A 7,779-nucleotide genomic window follows, 5' to 3' on the forward strand; every position below is an offset into this window, starting at 1 on the left:
TGGTTTTTTAAAAAGGCTAAAATTATTGTACAGAAGTGGGTTTTTACCCACAAAAGTTCATTATCTAATAAATAAATACATTTGTTAGTCTTTAAGGTGCTACAGGACTGCTTGTTAACTGACATTGTTTATCATGGGAAATGGAAAAACTAAAGAATCCTTCATTTTACAATAAAAAGTTTAAATCCATTTAAAAACTGAAAACCATTTTTAAAATCCCACATGCTACATACACTACAAGATACAAACCCAAATATGTGAAAATTCATGGTAGAATCTAGTCTGTTTGCAGGCTGAGCAGGATGACAGAGACCATGATTTATGAAAAGAAAATCCAATCTGAAAATCATTGAAATCTTGGCTGTGATAAACAGAGTCTAAAGACAAAATTTCTAACTCTGCCTCTTTCTGATAAGCAGCTGGGGATTTCAACTGTCATTTCTGACAATGTTAGATAAAGAATGCATGGGGTCCTGCTACAGAACTCAAAATTAAGCACAATTGTGTTTGATGTGCCCTGAGTGCAGGGGACTGGATTCAATGACCCCTCAAAATCTCTTCTGGTTCCCTTTTTCTATGTTCTTTGTAACACACTGGGGTGAGGGGCAAAGGTGACATTACAATGCCCTTTGAGCCATCACATATTCTGGGGCTTGTCAAGACCTCAAAGGACCTTTCTTACAGATGAGACTAGCAAGGGTGCAACAGTGCTCCAGTCACACTCTTCCCCTGCTCATGCTCCTACCATATCCTCTATGCTGGGACTGTGAAGGCAAGTACATGTGTTATGCCTGCTTGATGTGGCCTATGCCACATTAAAATTTCCCCTGCTCTGGGATTATTTCTCATGGGTTGGACCCATCAGGTTTAGGGCTGTACAGTGTAGACAAAGCCTAAGATTTCCAAAGGCATCTGCGCCTACATTTAAAATGTTTAGGTGTATACAAATGAAAACAGATTGAAATCCACTGATTTAAGATACAGCAAATCCTTTATTTTGGCAGAGGGTTAGACTGGATGACCCTTGTGTATTATTTTCTCAAATCTTTTCTATCCATGTGCATGCTCGTTCCATCCCTGTGCAAAATAAATTTATGTACACTGAGGCATGTGTGAATATGCACCACCAGTAGAACAAAAACTTAACTGTTGTTGCTCTACTAATCAGCTGGGGGGCATTTAAATCTCTCTTCAGGAGCCACACAAGAGACCATCTTACAGGGAACACGGCCCATGCAACTTCTTCTTGTATGATTCTAGACCTTGACTTGCCAAAGTATGGCTAAGTCTGCACTATGCAGCTTTTAGCAACTAGGGTATGTGCACACAGCCTTGTCATTAACACTCAGCTTGTGGGAACGCTGACTTTTGCCAACAGAATACTTTCACTCCCCTAGGAAAGGGTTTCACTTTGCCCTGGCAAAGTTTTGTCCATTTTTTTCTAAAACACCTGTGAACATCAAAAGTTTTGTCAACCAAGTGCAAGTGTTAGATATACCCTTGTGCCTCAGAGAGGAGGCTTTTTTATTTAGGAAACTGAATGGTATTATTTGGACCCTATCACTGCACAGGGTGTGTCCCATACTCACCTTTGGTTTCTCCTACCTTTACTCTCCCATGCAGTGTAATGTTCCTCCAACACATTCTCCTCTTTACACCTACCTGCTGCAACCCAGTCCCCATCCACCCCTGTTCCAATCTGTCCACCCCACAAGACCCTCACCCTCTTATTTACACCCACATCCTCCCTGACTGAATTGACCTAGCTGATTCGGGCCTTCCTCCTGGTTGGTACTCCCCTCCTCTCATGTGCCTCTATATTTATACCTGCCTGTGGAATTTTCACTCCATGTATCCGTGGAAGTGGGTCTGCCCACGAAAGCTGATGTGCCAATAAATCTGTTTGTCTACAAGGTGCCAGACGGCTTCTCATTCCTCCTGAGGGAAGTAGCATCCTCGCTCCCACCTCCCCCCACACTAGCAGGGAGAGCTGAAGGAGCAGAGCCCTGTGGCAGCCCTCAGCACTGGCAGAAGGGAGTACTGAGAGTTGCTGAGGAGAGGGGGGGGGTCAGCAATGGGAGTAGTGGGGGTCCCTGAGGAGAGTAGCACCCTGTATCCCACCTCACTAGTGTGGGGCACTGGGAGCAGTGAGGGGTGTAGCAGACTGGGGTGCCGAGGAGAGGGGGAGCAGTGGGGGGGGGGCACTGAGGAGAGTGGCAGGGGGCGCTGAGGAGGGAGGGAGCAGTCGGGGAGCTGAGGAGTGGGGGATGCTGAGGAGTGTGGTCGGGGGAGCTAAGGGAGGGAGCAGTAGGGGGCCGAGGAGTTGGGGGTGCTGAGGAGAGTGGCGGGGGGGCGCTGAGGAGGGAGCACTGAGGGGGGCTGAGGAGTGTGGCGGGGGGGCGCTGAGGAGGGGGCACTGAGGGGGGCTGAGGAGAGTGGCGGGGGGGCGCTGAGGAGGGAGCACTGAGGGGGGCTGAGGAGGGTGGCGGGGGGGCGCTGAGCGGGGAGCACTGAGGGGGGCTGAGGAGGGTGGCGGGGGGGCTGAGGAGGGAGCACTGAGGGGGGCTGAGGAGAGTGGCGGGGGGGGCGCTGAGGAGGGAGCACTGAGGGGGGCTGAGGAGGGTGGCGGGGGGGCGCTGAGCGGGGAGCACTGAGGGGGGCTGAGGAGCGTGGTGGGGGGCGCTGAGGAGGGAGCACTGAGGGGGGCTGAGGAGAGTGGCGAGGGGGCGCTGAGGAGGGAGCACTGAGGGGGGCTGAGGAGCGTGGTGGGGGGCGCTGAGGAGGGAGCACTGAGGGGGGCTGAGGAGAGTGGCGGGGGGGCGCTGAGGAGGGAGCACTGAGGGGGCTGTGGAGCGTGGTGGAGGGGTGCTGAGTGGGGAGCACTGAGGGGGGCTGAGGAGAGTGGCAGGGGGGCGCTGAGGAGGGAGCACTGAGGGGGGCTGAGGAGAGTGGCGGGGGGGCGCTGAGGAGGGGGCACTGAGGGGGGCTGAGGAGAGTGGCGGGGGGGCGCTGAGGGGAGCACTGAGGGGGGCTGAGGAGGGTGGCGGGGGGGCTGAGGAGGGAGCACTGAGGGGGGCTGAGGAGAGTGGTGGGGGGGCGCTGAGCGGGGAGCACTGAGGGGGGCTGAGGAGGGTGGCGGGGGGGCTGAGGAGGGAGCACTGAGGGGGGCTGAGGAGGGTGGCGGGGGGGCGCTGAGCGGGGAGCACTGAGGGGGGCTGAGGAGGGTGGCGGGGGGGCTGAGGAGGGAGCACTGAGGGGGGCTGAGGAGAGTGGCGGGGGGGCGCTGAGGAGGGAGCATTGAGGGGGGCTGAGGAGAGTGGCGGGGGGGCGCTGAGGAGGGAGCACTGAGGGGGGCTGAGGAGTGTGGGGGGGGCGCTGAGGAGGGAGCACTGAGGGGGGCTGAGGAGTGTGGTGGGGGGTGCTGAGGAGGGAGCACTGAGGGGGGCTGAGGAGAGTGGCGGGGGGGCGCTGAGGAGGGAGCACTGAGGGGTGCTGACGAGGGTGGCGGGGGGGCGCTGAGCGGGGAGCACTGAGGGGGGCTGAGGAGGGAGCACTGAGGGGGGCTGAGGAGAGTGGTGGGGGGGCACTGAGCGGGGAGCACTGAGGGGGGCTGAGGAGAGTGGCGGGGGGGCGCTAAGGAGGGAGCACTGAGGGGGGCTGAGGAGAGTGGCGGGGGGCTGAGGAGGGAGCACTGAGGGGGGCTGAGGAGCGTGGTGGGGGGCGCTGAGGAGGGAGCACTGAGGGGGGCTGAGGAGAGTGGCGGGGGGGGCGCTGAGGAGGGAGCACTGAGGGGGGCTGAGGAGGGTGGCGGGGGGGCGCTGAGGAGGGAGCACTGAGGGGGGCTGAGGAGGGTGGCGGGGGGGCGCTGAGCGGGGAGCACTGAGGGGGGCTGAGGAGTGTGGTGGGGGGCGCTGAGGAGGGAGCACTGAGGGGGGCTGAGGAGAGTGGCGGGGGGGCGCTGAGGAGGGAGCACTGAGGGGGGCTGAGGAGAGTGGCGGGGGGGCGCTGAGGAGGGAGCACTGAGGGGGGCTGAGGAGTGTGGCGGGGGGGTGCTGAGGAGGGAGCACTGAGGGGGCTGTGGAGCGTGGTGGAGGGGTGCTGAGTGGAGAGCACTGAGGGGGGCTGAGGAGAGTGGCGGGGGGGCGCTGAGGAGGGAGCACTGAGGGGGCTGTGGAGCGTGGTGGAGGGGTGCTGAGTGGGGAGCACTGAGGGGGGCTGAGGAGAGTGGCGGGGGGGTGCTGAGGAGGGAGCACTGAGGGGGGCTGAGGAGAGTGGCGGGGGGGCGCTGAGGAGGGGGCACTGAGGGGGGCTGAGGAGAGTGGCGGGGGGGCGCTGAGGAGGGAGCACTGAGGGGGGCTGAGGAGGGTGGCGGGGGGGCGCTGAGGAGGGAGCACTGAGGGGGGCTGAGGAGGGTGGCAGGGGGCGCTGAGCGTGGAGCACTGAGGGGGGCTGAGGAGGGTGGCGGGGGGGCTGAGGAGGGAGCACTGAGGGGGGCTGAGGAGAGTGGTGGGGGGGCGCTGAGCGGGGAGCACTGAGGGGGGCTGAGGAGGGTGGCGGGGGGGCTGAGGAGGGAGCACTGAGGGGGGCTGAGGAGGGTGGCGGGGGGGCGCTGAGCGGGGAGCTCTGAGGGGGGCTGAGGAGAGTGGCGGGGGGGCGCTGAGGAGGGAGCACTGAGGGGGGCTGAGGAGAGTGGCGGGGGGGCGCTGAGGAGGGCGCACTGAGGGGGGCTGAGGAGTGTGGCGGGGGGGCGCTGAGGAGGGAGCACTGAGGGGGGCTGTGGAGCGTGGTGGAGGGGTGCTGAGTGGGGAGCACTGAGGGGGGCTGAGGAGAGTGGTGGGGGGGCGCTGAGCGGGGAGCACTGAGGGGTCTGAGGAGGGTGGCGGGGGGGCTGAGGAGGGAGCACTGAGGGGGGCTGAGGAGGGTGGCGGGGGGGCTGAGGAGGGAGCACTGAGGGGGGCTGAGGAGAGTGGCGGGGGGGCGCTGAGGAGGGGGCGCTGAGGGGGGCTGAGGAGTGTGGCGGGGGGGCGCTGAGGAGGGAGCACTGAGGGGGGCTGTGGAGCGTGGTGGAGGGGTGCTGAGTGGGGAGCACTGAGGGGGGCTGAGGAGTGTGGTGGGGGGCGCTGAGGAGGGAGCACTGAGGGGGGCTGAGGAGAGTGGCGGGGGGGCGCTGAGGAGGGAGCACTGAGGGGTGCTGACGAGGGTGGCGGGGGGGCGCTGAGCGGGGAGCACTGAGGGGGGCTGAGGAGGGAGCACTGAGGGGGGCTGAGGAGAGTGGCGGGGGGGCGCTGAGCGGGGAGCACTGAGGGGGGCTGAGGAGAGTGGCGGGGGGGCGCTGAGGAGGGAGCACTGAGGGGGGCTGAGTAGAGTGGCGGGGGGGCGCTGAGGAGGGAGCACTGAGGGGGGCTGAGGAGAGTGGTGGGGGGGCGCTGAGGAGGGAGCACTGAGGGGGCTGAGGAGAGTGGCGGGGGGGCGCTGAGGAGGGAGCACTGAGGGGGGCTGAGGAGAGTGGTGGGGGGCGCTGAGGAGGGAGCACTGAGGGGGGGTCAGGAGAGTGGGGGGGGCGCTGAGCGGGGAGCACTGAGGGGGGGTGAGGAGAGTGGCGGGGGGGCGCTGAGCGGGGAGCACTGAGGGGGGGTGAGGAGAGTGGCGGGGGGGCGCTGAGCAGGGAGCACTGAGGGGGGGTGAGGAGAGTGGCGGGGGGGCGCTGAGGATGGAGCACTGAGGGGGGCTGAGGAGAGTGGCGGGGGGGCGCTGAGGAGGGAGCACTGAGGGGGGCTGAGGAGAGTGGCGGGGGGGCGCTGAGGAGGGAGCACTGAGGGGGGCTGAGGAGGGTGGCGGGGGGGCGCTGAGGAGGGAGCACTGAGGGGGGCTGAGGAGAGTGGTGGGGGGCACAGAGGAGAGTGGAGGGGGGCTGAGGAGGGTGGCGGGGGGGCGCTGAGGAGGGAGCACTGAGGGGGGCTGAGGAGAATGGCGGGGGGGCGCTGAGGGGGGAGCACTGATGGGGGCTGAGGAGAGTGGCGGGGGGGCGCTGAGCGGGGAGCACTGAGGGGGGCTGAGGAGAGTGGCGGGGGGGCGCTGAGGAGGGAGCACTGAGGGGGGCTGAGGAGAGTGGTGGAGGGGCGCTGAGCGGGGAGCACTGAGGGGGGCTGAGGAGGGAGCACTGAGGCGGGCTGAGGAGAGTGGTGGCGGGGCGCTGAGGAGGGAGCACTGAGGGCGCTGAGGAGAGTGGTGGGGGGCACTGAGCGGGGAGCACTGAGGGGGGATGAGGTGAGTGGAGGGGGGCACTGAGCGGGGAGCACTGAGGGGGGATGAGGTGAGTGGCGGGGGGCTGAGGAGGGAGCACTGAGGGGGGCTGAGGAGAGTGGCGGGGGCGCTCATAGGGGAGCACTGAGGGGGGCTGAGGAGAGTGGCGGGGGGCGCTGAGCGGGGAGCACTGAGGGGGGCTAAGGAGAGTGGAGGGGGGCTGAGGAGAGTGGCGGGGGGCTGAGGAGAGTGGCGGGGGGCGCTCACAGGGGAGCACTGAGGGGGGCTGAGGAGAGTGGCGGGGGGGCGCTGAGGAGGGAGCACTGAGGGGGCTGAGGAGAGTGGCGGGGGCGCTCATAGGGGAGCACTGAGGGGCTGAGGAGAGTGGCGGGGGCGCTGAGCGGGGAGCACTGAGGGGCTGAGGAGAGTGGCGGGGGGCGCTCACAGGGGAGCACTGAGGGGGGCTGAGGAGAGTGGCGGGGGGCGCTGAGCGGGGAGCACTGAGGGGCGCTGAGGAGAGTGGCGGGGGGCGCTCACAGGGGAGCACTGAGGGGGGGTGAGGAGAGTGGCGGGGGCCCTCACAGGGGAGCACTGAAAAGAGTGGTGGGGGGCTGAGGAGGGAGCACTGAGGGGGGCTGAGGAGAGTGGCGGGGGGGCGCTGAGGAGGGAGCACTGAGGGGGGCTGAGGAGGGTGGCGGGGGGGCGCTGAGGAGGGAGCACTGAGGGGGGCTGAGGAGAGTGGTGGGGGGCACTGAGGAGAGTGGAGGGGGGCTGAGGAGGGTGGCGGGGGGGCGCTGAGGAGGGAGCACTGAGGGGGGCTGAGGAGAGTGGCGGGGGGGCGCTGAGGGGGGAGCACTGATGGGGGCTGAGGAGAGTGGCGGGGGGCACTGAGCGGGGAGCACTGAGGGGGGCTGAGGAGAGTGGCGGGGGGGCGCTGAGGAGGGAGCACTGAGGGGGGCTGAGGAGAGTGGTGGAGGGGCGCTGAGCGGGGAGCACTGAGGGGGGCTGAGGAGGGTGGCGGGGGGGCTGAGGAGGGAGCACTGAGGGGGGCTGAGGAGAGTGGTGGCGGGGCGCTGAGGAGGGAGCACTGAGGGCGCTGAGGAGAGTGGTGGGGGGCACTGAGCGGGGAGCACTGAGGGGGGATGAGGTGAGTGGCGGGGGGCTGAGGAGGGAGCACTGAGGGGGGCTGAGGAGAGTGGTGGGGGCGCTCATAGGGGAGCACTGAGGGGGGCTGAGGAGAGTGGCGGGGGGCGCTGAGGGGGGCTAAGGAGAGTGGAGGGGGGCTGAGGAGGGAGCACTGAGGGGGGCTGAGGAGAGTGGCGGGGGGCGCTGAGGAGGGAGCACTGAGGGGCGCTGAGGAGAGTGGCGGGGGGCGCTCACAGGGGAGCACTGAGGGGGGCTGAGGAGAGTGGCGGGGGGCGCTGAGCGGGGAGCACTGAGGGGCGCTGAGGAGAGTGGCGGGGGGCGCTGAGCGGGCAGCACTGAGGGGGGCTGAGGAGAGTGGCGGGGGGCGCTGAGCGGGCAGCACTGAGGGGC

Source organism: Carettochelys insculpta, chromosome 16 (genome assembly GCF_033958435.1).
Source record: "Carettochelys insculpta isolate YL-2023 chromosome 16, ASM3395843v1, whole genome shotgun sequence".
Classification (NCBI taxonomy): Eukaryota; Metazoa; Chordata; order Testudines; family Carettochelyidae; genus Carettochelys; species Carettochelys insculpta.